Here is a 17,648-nt window from a genome sequence, read left to right on the forward strand (position 1 = left end):
GGACAGTGCCAACTGTCAACTACCATGTGTCAACTACACCACCACCACGACCCCCATACTGGGGTACTCACTTTATTTTTAAGGTATTTTTGAACTGTTCTGATTCTTTGGTGTCTTCATTACACACCTAAATTTCTTCTGTTCATTTTGATCCCACTGCTTTGCAGGTAGGGGTGGGGAATTAGTGGCATCCCATGTTCCAACTACCCTCCAACCCACTGGGTACTCAGTTTATATTTTAGGAATTTTTGAGGTGTTTAGACTCTATGATGTGTAATGAATCCTCATAGAGATTCATTATGAGGAAAGGTTATTAGACACCAAAGAGCCTAAAAAAAAATCCTTAGAACATAAACTGAGTAGTTCCCTACTGCCTTGCAGGTGCAAGTGGGGTATAGTTGGCACATGGCAGTTGGCACTGACAAAGACAGTCAAAATGAATAGAAGAAATGAAAGTGTGTAATGAATCCTCATAGGGATTCGTTGAAGGCAAGTTATTATACACCAAATAATCCACACACTTGAAAAATATTGACCAAACATTTTGCTCCATAACTGCACTTCTACAAGGACTAGAGCTTAGCTTAAAAAAAAAAAAAAAAGCTGGGAATCTGGGGGAATTAATTGGAGTGATCCGAATCTCGAATCGATTTGAATCAGGTGCGATTTGATTTGGACCTGAATCTAGCCAATGGACCACAGGGGTGATTTGTTTTGTCTCCAAATCACCCAAATCGGCTAGATTTGGGTACAAATTGATTTGTACCTGAATCAATTTGCACATCCCTAATTTTATGCACATTTGCTTGGGAGTAACCCAGTGGACTTGCTTCCAGTATTCTCTCTAATTTTTTTCATCTGTGTGCAGAATGAATTTTGTACTGGGCAGCTGTATCAAGGCAGTGAGTGTGCACATGCATTCAGTGTGGGGCCTTCCTGATTAAACCTGAGCGGAATCTAAAATTCACTGAGTGGATATCAAAATACATGTGAGTGCGCGCACATGCACACACCTTAGAGGGAACACTGCTTGCTTCTGAGTAAACATGCATAGGTTCATATTGCTTGCCATACAAAAGACAGTGGTTATATTACTAACTGTAATTGGGCTTTTGAAGCACATCTCTTCAGCACAGAAATGTTTTTAATGCCTCCTGTTCTGTTTCTGGGCCCAATTCAAGATGCTGGTTACTACACTGATTTTATTATTGGCTTAGGATAGGACCAAGGAAGGTACCCCAAAGCCCAGCTCTTTAAATATCATCCTTCCTGGGATCAGCCAAGGAAGCCCTGACTGGACTCCTACCCCATCGAGGTCATTCACACAATCAAAAACTGTATTCTACCTGGGTTTAAGAGTTATGTGTGCTCTCAATTTCCGGTTGTGTGGAAGCAAGGTAGGAGGAAAATCTGGGTAGAAGTGATTGTGTGGAAGTAAGGTAGGAGGAAAAGCTACCCAGGTTTTCCTCTAAATTTGCTTCCACATAACCAAAAATTGGGAGCACACATAGCTCCCAAACCCGGGTAGAACATAGTTTTTGATTGTGTGAGGACTTATAAGAGGGCCTTCTTTGCTGTGATGGCCTCTGGCCTGTACTCCCTGGTGTTTTTTGTTTTGCTGCAGGGCAAAGATCTCTTCATTTGCCTAGGCCATTGGGAGGATTTCATTTTAACTGGGATTGTCTTTGTTGTTACGCTACTGCTTAATATTTGAAAGATATTCAAATGTATTTTTATTGCTGTTTTTAATTATTGTAAGCACCCAGGGAGGTTTTAACCTGAAGGGCAGTACAGAAATATTGTAAAATAAGTAGGTTTATTTGAGTGTGTGTGTAGCTTTATCCCTTCAGTTCATTTAAAAATGTTTATGATCCCCCCCCTCAAACGGCTCACAATAAAAAATAAAATAAATGGTGAACTTGCATTGCTTCAGGTTATGAGTATTGTTTCCTGCCCATGTGGTCTAATCATTGTCATGCATTTCTCTTCCATCATTATTCACCATATCTGAACACATATCTTAAGACATAGTCTTCCCAATGCAATATCAATTGGTGAAATGGTTTGTAACCAGTGGTCCCTCTCATTTTTTCCATCTCTGTGTGGAATGAGTTTTGTTCTAGGCAGCAGAATCATGGCACTGTGTGCGCATGTGCATTCAGAATGGGGCCTTATTAATTCAACCTGAACAGGATCTAAAATTAACTGAGCAGACATCAGAACACTTGTGAGTGCACGCCTTAGAGGGAACATTGTTTGTAACCTTTGTAGCAAGTTTCTGAAGATATGTCTACATTATAATCCCATATTAGTTTTGCACCAGGTTAATTGTCATGGCGTCTCCCCCAGCACAGTGGGAACTGTAGTTTTGTGAGGGTTCTGATAATGATGCATTACGGGTCCCTACATCCCTCCGCCACACTTCAGTTCCCTGGGGAGAGGGAATGCTAAATCAGCAACTCTATAATGTAGAAACACCATGAAGAGAACAAAGGTCAAAGACAGCTGTGAACTGAGCTGAGTTGCTATAGGTGAAAATATTTATGGATCAGATAAACAAATCCAGTGATCACTGTTCACAAGATATTTTGTACTTTGAGATGGCACTGGAGAACATAATGAAGCTGTTCTCACAGGCAGCCAAGACCAGGCTAAGGAAGCCAAGGCCAACTGGCTCCCAGCGGTGCTTCAGCAGCAAACCCACCTAGGGAGTCTTTCTCATAAACAAGGTTAAGGGAGGGAGTGCTAAAGTTTTCCTGATCATCTGCCAGAGCCGGCTGCTTGCAGCTGGTGCTGAAGCAATGATGGACGCCTGCCCGTTGCTGAGGGGTGGGGTGGTTTCCCCACAATGTACCACACACTTGCATGGTGCATTGTGAGATTTCTGGGGGGCTGGGATGATGCGTCCCAGCCTCCGCGCTCCTTGGGGCAGCGGTGGACTGTCTGGGCGCGTGATGCACGCAGACAGTTCTGGCAACCATCTGTGGGGAAGGTGGGCTGTGAGAACGACCTCATTGTATGCATACAATATCAATATAAGGAGTAATATGTTTCATGTGAAACTTTTCCCCTTTAAAATGCAAGGAAGAAAGGGCCTGATTCTCTTGCTGGCTACTTCTATGTCACTTATAGGAACAATGACATATGCCTCCTTGCCTGTTTCTTTTGTTGTCATGAGCTAATGCATCTCAAATCTCCAAGTTTAATGCATCTCAAACTTGGTTCCTCAGTAGGGTTGCCATATCCAGGTGGAAAACAGAGTTGAAATTCATCACCAAAGAAGTGGAAATAGTGGCTGCTAGGTAAAGGTAAAATGTGCTGTCAAGTCGATTTTGAGTCCTGGTGCCCACAGAGCCCTGTGGTTTTCTTTTGGTAGAATACAGGAGGGGTCTACCATTGCCTCCTCCTGTGCAGTATGAGCAGCATCTTCCTATACCGCTGTTGCCCGATAGCGTACCAGCAGGGATTCAAACCGGCAACCTTCTGCTTGTTAGTCAAGCATTTCCCCACTGTGCCATTAGATGGCTGCTATTCACCAAAAAAAGCCTCCACTCTGCATGAAATTAGTATAAAATCAGCATATAAGGAAAAAATTAAAGCCCCCTTCTCTACAGTTCAAACACCCTCCTCTGGATCACAGAATCCCATTGGGATGAATGGTGCATTTTATTTCATTTGTAAGGGGGAAATGGTCAGCCTGGTCTACATTTGAATGGGAGACTCCTTGTGAACACTGTAAGATATTTCCCTTGTAGTTCAGTGGAAAAACATCTGCTTTGCATGCAAACGGTCCCAGGTTCACTCCCTAGCAGCTGAGAGAGACTCCTGCCTGAAACTTTGGAGAGCTGCTGCCAGTCAGTAGAGTGAAGCCACATACAAGAATTGGGGGGTATTTGGGGCCACTACAAGCTTACTTAAAACAAACATACAGACAAACAATATGTCAAAGATGAGCTACTGTTACAAGTGCAGAGCAAAATAAAAGCCACAAAATCTTATAAGAAGAACCATCTGGAGATAAAGAACCATTTTTCTCATATCTTTTGGTAAGTAAACCATTTTGAGAACTTTGTTGCTAAAAAGCAGCATATAAATATTTCTAATAAATAGTAATCTAGTAAGTAATAGTAATAGTAAGCCATCTTATTTGTTTGTTATCTCTCTTTGTAAACCGCCCTGAGCCATTTTTGGAAGGGCGGTATAGAAATTGAATTATTAATAATAATAATAATAATAATAATAATAATAATAATAAATAATGGCAAAGGCACAGTGGGTGGAGGGAGACACAACACAGACCAATCTAGAACTAGTGAATAGCCTAGTATCTTCAAACGCAGGATCCAACACATGGTAAACACAAAAGCAGAAAGAGAAAACAAAAACATCAGTTTTGCTACAGCATTTCTTCTTTTCTCTCTTTTTATTATTTGGAGCTTCTTCATACTTTTGCAGTAACTAATTTCCTCATGAAAGTGTACTGTGGGGGTGTGGAGAGTTTTTCTGACAAGTTGGTACTACAACAGTTTTAGCTTATGCTTGTTGGCATCTTGTGGTACTGCTTGGGAAATCATTTTTTAAAAGTTAAAGGAAGCCCAGCCCAGTTTTGCACACATGTGAGTACTGCTGCTGAGAATGGGCCTACCCAGCTACCCTCCAATATGAGGTTAGGAGAGCAAGCACATCCCTAACCCCATTCTTTTGATTGTCTGTCAGTCCTGGCCACCTGCTGGGCTCCCGGTCAGCTTCGGGGGGGGGGGATCTCCATAATGCACCGCACACTCATGTGGTTCATTATGGGAGCTCCAAGGGGGCCGGGTGATATGAGGCAATGTGTTAGGCACCCCAACCCTTGGAGCTACTGGCAGCAGCCTGTATGAGCAGGCGATCCGCCCACCCAAAGGGAAGAACCAGATCATCTGCAGGGACATAAGCTTTTTAAGGCTTTCTCCCCGCTAGCCCTCTTGCCCTCTCACTGTTCGTGAGAAAGGCCTCAGTGACTTTTAAGTGAGGGGAAGGAATCACACACACAAAACAAACAGATAAGGGTTTTTGTTTGTTTGTTCTCCTTGTTTTCCTTTCCTTTCCTTGAGGGAGACAAGCCCAGCAGACAGTGTCCAGCTCCTTGCTGCTGCATCGGCAGCTGTATTCAAATGCCAAGCAGGGGAGGAGCAATAGTTGGACGAGGTTAAAAGTAGTCTAAAATCTGGTTCAAAAGTCCTAAGATGGCAACCCTATCCAATATTGTTGGACTACAACTCCCATCACCCCCAACCACAATGGCCAATAGCTAGGGATGATGGGAATTGTAGTCCAACATCTGGGGACCCAAGTTTGAGAACCCCCGCATTAATGGCTTAAACAACACATTGTTTGATGATCACATGAGAAGCAGCCCTAATAGTACAAAATCTGAATCAGTGGATTTACAAGCAATACTCTTGTGTTCCTGAAAATAAATACATATGTTCCCTTATTAACCAAGTTTATTAGCAATAGCAATAGCACTTACATTTATATACCGCTCTACAGCTGGAAGCTCTCTAAGTGGTTTACAATGATTTAGCATATTGCCCCCCAACATTCTGGGTATTCATTTTACTCATATTAAAGAGGCAGGCGATTCCTGTGGTTGATAGGCAAACCTCAGTGTCTGTCTGTCTCTCTCTCTCCTTCCCACAAATGCCAACCTGGGACTGAAGCATCACACACGGTTTATTATCAGCAGCTGGTCACATGATGCCCCTGCTGCAGACCTGTATAGAAGTCTCAACTGTCCAATGGGAGGACTGGCACTGTCTTCACTATTCCTTTCTAAAAATAGTCTAGTTCCTAAATGAATTATGTCAAACAAGCATCTGCCAAGAATAGTTTCAGTAGACTGAATACTATCATAATCTAAGCTTTTCCTCTTCTAGAAATCATTCTTTAAATAATTACATAGTTTGATTATATTGTTTGTTCAATTGTCAGTTACTAACTATACAATTGCACTTTCTACCATGCAGCTTCCTATGTCTAGGACAGTCTTCTTCGCTCTGCTAGTCAAATTGCTTCCACATCTCCATAATTTATTTATTTAACACATTTCTATACTGCGTGATATGTATACCTCTAGGTATATCTCTATAATATCATTCTCTTCAGGAAAGTGATTCCCAAACTGTTTTAAACTTCACCTTCTCTAATTCTATGTTGCCATCTCATTGTTCTCTACCCCGCTCCAATTAATCATATATATTATGTCAAACACAATTTGAAGTTTGGGACATACATTGTTGATATATTGGTGGTCATTGTATATAAGGTGACCTATTTGTGAATTTGTAGTGTGTCTGTTGTATTAGTTGTATCAATTATGTGTAAGTATGTTGATTTTTTAAAAAAATCCATGTTTTTTAAAAAGAATCCTTGCCCACTCGGATTAATCACATGTATCATGTCAATCCCTTACCATCCCTGTCTTGTCCATCCCAAGGCTGTTCTGATGTCACCTGCCTGCATGGCTCTTTCCCACACTGCTTCTGTGATATCAGAAACCATAGACTGTGTGAGAGGAATGCATGCTATGGCTTCCTCCCATGCCAGCATTGGCTTAGAATCTTCCTTTACAATCAGGACATATCTACACTAGAAGGGCACACCCATTTTAAACTAGTTTCTGTAATGGCTTCCCCCAAAGAATCTTGGGAATTGTAGTTTAAGAAGGATATTCCATATTTTCTTTTAGAATTCCCTAGCTTCTTTACAGAATTTCAGTTCCTAGGATTCTTTGGGAGAGAGCAAATTTGATCAAACCAGTTTTTAAGTCTATGGTGCAAAAATGCCCTCAGTTATTTATGCACAATAGTCTCCGTGCCTTCTTTCAAAGTAGTGTTTTAGTTGTGGGAGATATAATATTTTCCAAGCATGAAAGTTCACTTTTTTTTCTACTTTGGAAAATGCAGTACATTCCCCATTTACTGCTATTTAATGTGGAATGAGCATGTGCAAATGTCACATACATATTGAACATATTTCATATTTTAAGATATACATAACCTGTGAAAGAATTTTGTGAAAATTTATCCCCCGCATAAGTTGTCATTGAGGTTTTGAAGGATAAACTTCACATGTGAGAGGTTGAAGACAAGAGCAGATCCTGCGGAGTCCTCTTGCACCTGCATAGGAAATGCTCCATGCAGGGTGTGAGTGTGGGCAGCGCTCAGATTCAGAATAAAATTGATTCTGTTCGTTTGGCCACATCCTGTTTCCCTTGTTTACATACCTACTGCATCAGAATCTGGCAAATAATTCTCAGTTTGATGGCGCTCGAGATAGGTTTACACTGCTATGTAGGGCTGCCCACCCACCCACCCTCTTTTTTTTAAAATCAGGCAGAAAAAATGTTTTTAACTGATACTCAAAAATTCAACAGGCGATACTTTTTCCATGCCTGGAAAAATTGTCAACTGTTAAAAGTAATAGGAGCCTTGTCAGAAAAAATGTGGTAAATTCTGCCAAATCCAGTTGTTTTTAATTTCAGAATGCCTCCACCAGCTTCATACATAGCTAAGGAATTGCTTAAGGTTCAAGATCACACCTATCCTTTTCAAAGCTCCATTGTAGTGAGCCATTGTAGAAGCTGCTATGCAGGATGTAGTTAGCCCTGAAAGCTGTGCAAAGAGAAACAATTTTAACTTGGTAATTCTCTTCATTTAGCAGGGGGAGAGTCAATGGTGTAGGGAGGCTGGCGGTGGCCCATGTGTGGCCGCTGTGGCCCCCTGGCCCCACCCCCCACGTCTGATGTCAGGTGCAGGGGTCCTGCCCCTGCGCCTGACATCAGACGCGGGGGACGTGGTCTCAGGGGAACAAGGGGAACATAGGAAGCTGCCATATACTGAGTCAGACCATTGGTCTATCTAGCTCAGTATTGTCTTCACAGACTGGCAGCGGCTTCTGCAAGGTTGCAGGCAGGAATATCTCTCAGCCCTGTCTTGGAGAAGTCAGGGAGGGAACTTGGTACCTTCTGCTCTTCCCAGAGCGGCTCCGTCCCCTGAGGGAAATATCTTGCAGTGCTCACACATCAAGTCTCCCATTCAGATGCAACCAGGGCAGACCCTGCTTAGCTATGGGGACAAGTCATGCTTGCTACCACAAGACCAGTCGGCCCACGCTGCATTGGGTAGCGTGGGCCGGAGCGACTCTCCCTGCCTTAAAGGCAGGGAGAGCCGTTCTGGCCGTGTTGCCAATGCAGCGCAGGCCAATTTCTCTCCTAAACAGGGCCACACGGCCCCGTTTGGGAGGGAGATTGATCGGCCCCATTGAGTTGGCAGCGAGACCAGGAGCAGCTCTCCCTGCCTTTAAGGCAGGGAGAGTCACTCCGGCCGTGCTGCCTATGCAGCACGGGCTGATTTCAGCTCCAAATGGGGCCATGGGGCCCTATTAAGTACCGAAACAATACCCCCCATGTCTGACACCAGACGTGGGGGGAATGTCTGGGGCCGCACTCACAGCCCCTGATTGGTGGCAGCCCAGGTTCTTTGAACCTGTTCACCCAATGGTGGCTCCACCCCTAGGGAGAGTAACTGCCCCCCCCCAAGCACAGTACCTCCAGTGACTGTTGCTGGTGTCTATCTTATGTTTCATTTTAGATTTTGAGCATTTTGGGAAACTGGAATGCATTTTATTTATTTATTTGTCATTTCTCTGTGTAAACCACTTTGGGAAATCTTGTTGAAAAGCGGTATGTAATATTTAGTGGCCTGTGGCTAGAATGTTTGGGCACCCCCCTGCCACTGCAGTGGTGGTAGGCGAGTGACCAAGCAGGGGCCACAGAGGTCAGCTCCATGAACACCAGGAGCTGCATGCATGGTGGCTACCCCTTCCGGCCCTACTTGGTGGCCTGTGTGCTCTGCACATGTCCACTCAGTTATGGATCCACGCTGCTGCTGTATCTCCTATCTCATTCCTAGGAACATGGGAAGCTACCTCATATCGACTGAGACCATTGGCCCATCTAGCTCAGTATTTTCTGCACTGACTGGCAGTGGCTTTCCAAGGTTTTAGACAAGAGTCATTCCCAGCCCTACCTGAAATTGCCAGAGACTGAAACTGGGACCTTCTGTATGCAAAGCAGGTCCTCTTCCACTGAACTACAGCCTCGCTAGCCAGCAGCTGCATATTCCACACATTTTACATTCTCCTGCCCAGAATGTTTTACATTCTCCTGTACAAAAGACTTTGGTGGTGTTTGAAATGTTTCTGGCCTGTTTGAAAATGCTGGAGATGTATTATAGTAGTTTGAAAGGGACAGTAGCAGTATGATACGGAGGAGAGCTGGTCTTGTGGTAGCAAGCATGACTTGTCCCCTTTGCTACACAGAGTCTGCTCTGGTTTGCATATGAATGGATGTGTGACGTGTGACTAGATGTGTGAGCACTGTAAGATACCGCCGCCCAGAGACGTAAGTTTGGGCGGGGTATAAATTTAATAAATAAATAAATAAATAAATAAATAATAAAATAAATAAATAAGATATCCCCCTTAGGGGATGGAGCTGCTCTGGGAAGAGCATCTAGGTTCTAGGCTGAGAGAGATTCCTGCCTGCAACCTTGGAGAAGCTGCTGCCAATCTGGGTAGACAATACTGAGCTATATGGACCTATGGTCTCTGACTCAGTATATGGCAGCTTCCTATGTTCCTATGATAGAAGTTTTATTCCTAGTGGCTGTACAGCATCCTATTATTGTGTCTGGTAATTAGATTTTTCTGGTTTTGTAGTGTTTCAAAACCCTGGAAAACCTGTTTGAACAGAAATAATAATAAGACATAACAATCAGTATGTAAATAATCGGTAATGATGCCTTTTGTCTTTCTGTTCTCTTAAAAGGTTGTCTGTCTCATTTAGGCAGTGTGCCTAAGAAAGTCCCCCCACCCCCCTATTAGTTTTACATATTTGAAATATTTTCTCTCATTTCCTTCCTTCTCTCATTTCTGCACAGAATGACAATGATTAGCTCTCTGTTTGTTAATGTGACATTGACAATTTCCAACCTATGCCACATTAATTCTAAGTGCAAGCATGATAACTGGGTACACCAGAAGAACTTAAGCCCTAAAATATATGGGATAGTAATACATAAAGATAAAGCAGAACTTTGTTGATGGTCCCTAGGTGAAATCTGTTTCTGTGGTTTTGTGGGTTTTAGTTTAAGGCCTATTCATCCAATTGAGAAGAAACTGTGTAAACTCAGTGTGTGGTAAACAGCAGGATTGTGCATGCTCAGGCCTATCTGTCCTGCTCCTCTCACTTGGCTGATGTAACAGCAAAGTATGTATGCATAAGACAAGGCTTCCATTAGTATAATTAGTATTTGTTAAATTTGCACCCTGCTTTCCCACAATAATTTGTGCCCAAAGCAGTATATAGAACAAAAGCAAATACAGAACACTAAGACCATAAAAGAGCCAGCGTGGTGTTGTGGTTAGAGTGCTGTACTAGGACTGGGGAGACCCAAGTTCAAATTCCCATTCAAACATGATACTTGCTGGGTGACTCTGGGCCAGTCACTTCTCTCTCAGCCGAACCTACTTCACAGGGTTGTTGTGAGGAGAAACTTAAGTATGTACACTGCTCTGGGCTCTTTGGAGGAATAAATAATAATAATAATAAAAATAATAATAAATATTATATTATTAATTATTATTAATAATTATTATTAATAATTATTATAAGACCAAAATAATCCCAGTGGTAATTGGCGCCCTGGGTGCAGTCCCAAAAGACCTTGAAGAGCACCTCAACACCATAGGGGCCACAGAAATCACCATCAGCCAATTACAAAACGCAGCTTTACTGGGAACAGCCTATATTTTGCGACAATATCTATAATAACCAACAGTATTGATGATAAAATTCAGCCATCCCAGGTCCTTGGGAAGGACTCGATGTCTGGATAAAACAAACCAGTCAATAACACCTGTCTGACTGTGTAAACAAGAAATAATAATAATAATAAACAACATGTCAGTTTAACATAATAGAACAGTAAAACAATAGGGCAGTTGCATCAGAATAAAACTCATGGAAATTAAGCACCTGCTTAAACAAATGATATCAGACATCTGTGTAGATAGGTACCATCTAAATGTTCTATCAAAAGTGTGGAGGTGATAGAGTCTAATTTTACAGCCCCACTGCAATAAGGCAGCTGGCTGGCCAGAAGAAAATTGACCTGGCATGATCCTGTGCCTTTAACAGAGTGGTTTACTCTGCAGAAATCATAATCTCCATAATCACTTGCTAATTTCTGCAGATCAAGCTGCTGTTAAAGGGGCAGCTACAAAGTCAGTTTACACTCTAGCAATCCTGTGTTGAGATGCCACAGTCTTTTTTGCTAGTGTGTAATAGGTCTTTTGTTTTAGAGGATTTTAAATAAATAAAATACATTTGAACTCTTGCACAGTGGGAGTGGTCTAATTTCAACGCATGAGCTTTCCTGTGCTTTTGGTGTTGTCTCTCCCTCCCCCTGCCCCCAGCAGTTCCTTAGTGGGATCTCAGGCTTCTATTAACCAAGCTTCAGTATATGCTTCTTTTCCTCCTTCCACTTTTTGTGTAGCAGATGGTGATAATTCCCATGGTGGGATGATGATGCAGCTGAGGCTGCTTCCCTGATGCCTTCACTGTACCATGGAAACTCCCTCTGGCCTCTTTGAGAGGAGAATGCTCCACTTATTATCATATTCTGTTTATGAATTTAAAGATCCTATTAGGATTATATTTCTTACTGCTGCATGCTTTCCTCCCTGCCTCTTCACAGCCTGGATTCATATCTTCCTGTGACTGCTCATTTAAAACAACAACAAACATTTAACTACTTTACATAGAACACTTACAATGGCCTTTCCACATATCCTTCTGTTCTATTTATGTTTAGTGTAAAAAGGAAGTGTCGAGATCGAGAAGAGGAGATAGCACTTATTTCAAGATAATTCCTGTTTTGAAATTTGAAGGGCACATTTTTTGTCTTGTTTTGTAGTCCATTCTGATCAAGGATCACTTCCCCTGTTGCATCACTCTCAGCCTAGCCATGTTTACCTGGAAAGAGAAACATCTACATCTGTGCAAAGAGAAACAGCTACATCTATGCAAAGATTCATTAGCAGAAACATTTCAACATGCAACTTAACATATTCCCACCCCACATACCCTGTTTCCCCAAAAGTAAGACCTACCCCGAAAGTAAGACCTAGCAGTAATTTCTGATGTACCGCTAATATGCCCTAGTGCATTTTGGGGGGCTAAAATTAATATAAGACACTGTCTTATTTTCGGGGAAACACGGTGGTACTTTTCCTCATCTGTCTCTAAAGCAGAAGTCATGCTCGGCGGCCAGGCGCAGGTTACAGACCCACCCAGCCGTCTAGCACAGTGCTGCGATCACACCACCTGGGGCAGACTAAAGAGGATTTTGGGTGGCAGCCCAGGTTGTGTGAAAGCCCTGGACTTTGGCCCGGAAGTCCAGGGGTAAGAGTGCCTCTGTGTTACTGGCACAGGAGCAGCAACTCTAGCCCTGGGAACGTTCACCTTTAAAATTCTGCCATCAGGCTCCAGTCCTGACACAAATATGGCAGGGGAAGCCATATCCCCAGTCTCTTCAACCAGTCTCCATCTTGTATCACTACAGCATGAAGGCTTGAGGAGAGCTGATTAGTACATTACAATTTATTTTATGTTGTTCTATAGGCTCGTTCACATCATGTAAAAGAAACTTAAGTAGAAAAGTGTTCCTGTTCAAGGGCTTTCCTAATCAGCAAGGACACATTCTCCAAATAACATAGATGGATGCTATTGGAACAAAGGGTTATTCATTTTCATTTACGGGCATCCTTCATAGGCTTAAATCTGAAGATATGGAAATACTGAAGAAACTTTGAGCCATGGTTTCTCCTCAGTGAAATGAGTAAAGAATTTGTTACTTTGTATCCTTCTCGAGGTAGTAATTGTAGTTTTATCTTATTTCCTGTGTGGGATGCTTGTGGTAGTCTGGATTTATTCAGTCCAAACTTTAGTTGTCCTCCAGTGTTAAATTCTGGATGAGCACAAGTTCAAGTTTATTATTTGTATTATTATTCAGTGTGCTGGAGTAATGGAGTGGAAGAGGACTGTATACTACTTTTGCAGCAATGGATTGTCTTTCTGCCTCTCTTTCTTTGAGATGTGTTTAGCCAAGGAGGTCTCTTCAAAGCTAGTCTCTGTTGTTCCTTAATTAGCCTGTCACTCCAGGGAACAAAAAAGTGGGGCAGGAATCTAATCTGGCTTTCCTGGATGGCAGGGAACAACCAAATAATTTTAGCCGTTAGTCACATGTCATATATATTAACCCTTAAGAAATGTACTGGAGTTCTCAGGAGGGTGTAGTTTCAATACTTTGTGAGTTGTTGTTCTCATTTAAATCACACATTTGTTAAAACAAGAAGGAAGCTCGGCTGGTGTGTGCCTGTTAGGTTATGCCGAACTATTTCTCTTTGATCTGCTTTTATGGGGGGAAATGCTGAATCTAGGGTTTTCCTGAAATCACTTGAGTTTAGACCTTGTGCTAGGAAGACTGCCCAGGGGTTGATTTACTTTGGGCGGTAGGCAGGCCTAAGGGCTCTGCTTTTACCTTCCTTAGAGCATCCTTATACTTATGGCATCTGGGAAGTGTGAGCTGCTGCTGGATAAGTGTGTGCATGTGATAATTTAAACTATACTTTGATCATATTTGTAGAGCAATAAGTATAACTTTTGGATGTAGATATAATCTTTGACAAATGCTGATCATGAGAAACCATGGTTTCTCCTTATTCTTTTTCTATGTAAATCACTTTGTGTGCTTTCTGCTGAAAAGCAGTATATAAATAGTAGTGGTAGCAGTTTCCTTTTTACTATTGGGGCTCCTGTGTCTTCAGCAGCTGCATGACCGGGTTGAATGCTTTAGTCCTTCTCCCATAACTGAGATCTAGGTTTCTTAGATTCCACCCTTCACTGCCACAACCTTAGCTCTCTTTCTTATTGTTATAGACATGATATACTTTTGTGTGCATGGGCTGGAGTGCTCCTCTATAGTGGCACAGGGAAGCAAGAGGTTAAAAGAGTTTTAAAGTGGCACATCATGGATACTTCATTCTCTTTCCTGCTTTATGTATGTTTTTTCCTATCAATTTGTGTTTGGAATAAAGTCAGATAGAGGAGATATGTTAATTCAATTATAATTTGTAAAAAAAAAATCAAACTTTAAAAATAACAACTAATTTATCGTCTTACATGAATTAAGAATTCTTGGCATGACACTTGTAGGATGGAAGTGGAATAAGCTGTTGAGTAATAAAACATTTTTCACTGGTGAGCATGATGAAAAAACTATGAATATCTCTATGTAACTTTCTAGGATTTTCTCTTTCCTGTAATGTGGTAACTCTATGAAAGAGCTAGAAGGGGCAGCAATGAATGGAAAGGGCAGTGGTATATTGCCAGTGCCATCACCAAATCACTGTTCTCCTCTCCCACTGGTTCTTCCATCCATTTCCCTCACCTGCCTGCTGTGTGTGGCACTGGCATCCCTGGAATCCTGCTCACTACTACGTTGGATAAGGGGCACACTAGGTGGACAGAGGAAAGGTCTGGATGTGGCAATGGGTGAGAGAAGCCACAGATTCTGGGTTGCTTGTTTCATTGGAAATGTGCAGGTACAGTGTTCTCTGGATGGCAACCTGGTAACCCTGGTGTTCATAGAAATTCTTGGTTGGTAGAGTGGGTATGTTGGTTTTTTCCTCTTGACAGAAGCTCTGCACCTTTAACCACTGTGTGATAACAGAAATCCAAGGCATAGAGCACCTCAAATTATAATAATAAAGCTTAGCCGCTATCTCGGGCAATCTTGCACCATGCCTATAAGGCAGGCCAATATGCTTATCCCTTATATCACAGAGGGAGGGAACTAGGGGAGGGTAGTTTCCCTGAGGCCACTTGGTGAACTCATGGCAGAGAAGATATCTGAAAGAAAGATACCTCCAACTGCATATGTTTACCTATATAAATTCACATCTGGAACCTGGGATAGGGAAAAGCAGCTTTGAGGGTGCAGGGCTACTGGGAGCCAAAAGATGGTCAACAAGGAAAGCTCTTCCCCCTGTTGCTCCTTCAGGCAAACTTACACCCAGCTGGAGTTCCTTTTTATTTAATGAAATGGGACTTCCTTTACAGTTACACACATGCAGCAGAGACAGGTGCATGCAAGAATCCCCATAGTTTGCTGTGTGAAAAGTTCTTGTGCAGCCTTACACAAGTCTTTTGAAACACATGCTATCTGCATTTCTGCATAAAAGCTCAGTTATGAAATCAGTAGGGGCTGATTCATCAGTAAATGTGTTGAAGCTCATAGCCCACAGGCAACAGTGACAAGCATAGGAAATTCCTTCAACTTCTGCCATTGTTAACAAATTGACCACAATGTATCTTCTCCTTATAATGATCCTTGACCTGAGGAACTTGTTCCTTTTTACTAGGGGTGTAAGCTTGGCACCTGTTCCTTATTTCAAGAAACTGTTCCTTATTTAGGATTAAAATGTAGTGTTCCTTTTCAAGTTAATAAGTGTGGAGAGAGAGCGAGAGAGAGCGAGAGCGAGAGAGAGAGAGAGAGAGAGAGAGCGCACATTATGGGAGTTCTCCATGAACTCAAAGTAAGACATGTCCACCTCAGACTTCTTTCCTTTTGTCATGTCCCCCTAATCCCCTATATGTGTCTAGCACAGGGCAAAGGAGAATCTCACCTGGACTTGTAATATCGTACTTCATGGGGGAAGTGTCACCTTAAATCTGCTTGAACCCAGTGTGTATGCGAGACATCTCAGGGAGTTTCAACTTTTTACTGGATCAGCAGCTGTCAAACTGACCCATGTGGCTTAGCTCTAACTGGAGGGAGAGACTGCGGGGAGGAGAGCTGGTCCTGTGGTAGCAAGCATGACTTGTCCCATTAGCTAAGCAGAGTCCACCCTGGTTGCATTTGAATGGGAGACCACATGTGAGCACTGTAAGATATTCCCCTCAGGGGATGAAGCCACTCTGGGAAGAGCAGAAGGTTTCGAGTTCCCACCCTGGCATCTCCAAGAGAGGGCTGAGAGAGACTCCTGCCTGCAACCTTGGAGAAGCCGCTGCCAGTTTCTGTAGACAATACTGAGCTAGAAAGACCAATGGTCTCACTCAGTATAGGGCAACTTTCTATGTTCCTATGACTCCCCCCCCCCTTTTCCCCAGCTGAGATGCATAAACCGTCCTGAGCCATTTTGGAAGGATGGTATATAAATCGAATGAATGAATGAATGAATGAATGAATGAATAAATAAAAGTTTATTGGAATTTAGCTGCTTTTGTCAGTTGTTTTTATCATTGAATTGCTGAACCAGAACGACAACTTAGAGAGCCGGGTCTCATGATCAGTGAGACCCGATTCCTGAGAGTACATGGGGAGAGCGGGCTAAGCCTGCTCTCTTCACACATGAGCGGGGAGGGAGCCCTGGGTGGCCAGATCGGCTGCCCACACGATTGCCGTCTCCGTGATGGAGCCGGCGGGGGCTGGGGAGCTCGGGAGCCGCGTGGCCCCCAGAAGCTCCAGTATGCCCTGCGCAAGTGCGCAGGGCATACTGGGGAGACCCCCAGAGCCGGGAGGCGGCTTTTCATCTCCCCTCTGGGGGTCTACTCATGAATAGCCAAGGCACGGAGCCGCACCGCAGCTACTCATGATTAGGCAGCCCCGGTTCGCGGAGCACTTGCTCTGCACAAACCCAGGCTAAGAAGAGGGCTACTAAAGCGGGCTAGCCGCTCGTAAACCACATGGCTCGCCTGTGAGCCCGGTGGTTTACACGATCAGGCAAAATCGGGCTAGGCTCCCCTAGCCTGATTTTGCCTGATCGTGAGAATAGCCGCAGAGTCTGCTTATAAGTACATTTGTTAGCCTCTTAGAACAGTTTAGGAGTTAGTGAAACTGTTTTTCATTTTGTTTTCTATACGTGCTTCCTTCCTCTTTTCAACCCAATCCCTTGCACCTGTGGTCTAATACATTTCTTGAAAAAGAGACCTGACTCCTTTTGTGTGTGGTTTTGGAATGCTCTGAGGAGCTGTTGCTCTCTCACTCGCCTTGCCTATCAGTCAAGGTACTTACTAGCAAATAAACCCATTGTAGGGGTGAGATCCAGCTCTGCAGCGATTGAGAGAATCAAAAGGGGGTCTAGGAAACCTCAAGACCTATGCCCAACCGAGCTTGCTTTCTCCTGGGAGGAGATAGTGAAAGTCTAACCAGGCCTAGCCTGGGATGGAACAGCATGGGAGTTAAGCTCTGAACCCCTCCGGTTATTCCTTTACCACAAGGAACACAGTTTGCTCCTTTTTTTGTGGTTGGGCCTGGGCCAGGGCTATTGACTGCAGTGAACAGCACACACAATGACAGGAAGGTGTCTTCAAACATATCAGACATATCAGATGAACAACCATCTTGGATGGTAAGACATTTGATGTTAAAAAGAAAGAAAGAGTTGGCAGAATGAGTTCCCTTTGCTGTGGTTCAGATGGACTGTATAAGGCAACTCATTCTGCCTACTCTTGTTGCTGGTTACATCTGATGGCTTAGCAT

The 17,648-nt window shown here is 43.1% G+C and overlaps 1 protein-coding gene across 6 annotated transcripts in view; it reads left to right on the top strand.

The window, feature by feature from the left end:
* The window catches only part of DPF3 (double PHD fingers 3), a 273,036-nt gene that overhangs the window by 70,380 nt on the left and 185,008 nt on the right, over positions 1–17,648 (top strand). The window contains exon 1 of one of the 6 annotated variants that reach the window (XM_053266038.1): positions 12,874–12,977. The exons of the other annotated variants lie outside the window; for them this stretch is intronic. The gene's annotated coding sequence lies outside the window, so the exon portion shown is untranslated. Of the gene's footprint in view, positions 1–12,873; positions 12,978–17,648 lie in introns of those variants that run through there. 6 annotated transcript variants of the gene reach the window in all.

The sequence above is a fragment of the Hemicordylus capensis genome, chromosome 1, assembly GCF_027244095.1.
Source record: "Hemicordylus capensis ecotype Gifberg chromosome 1, rHemCap1.1.pri, whole genome shotgun sequence".
Taxonomy (NCBI): domain Eukaryota; kingdom Metazoa; phylum Chordata; class Lepidosauria; order Squamata; family Cordylidae; genus Hemicordylus; species Hemicordylus capensis.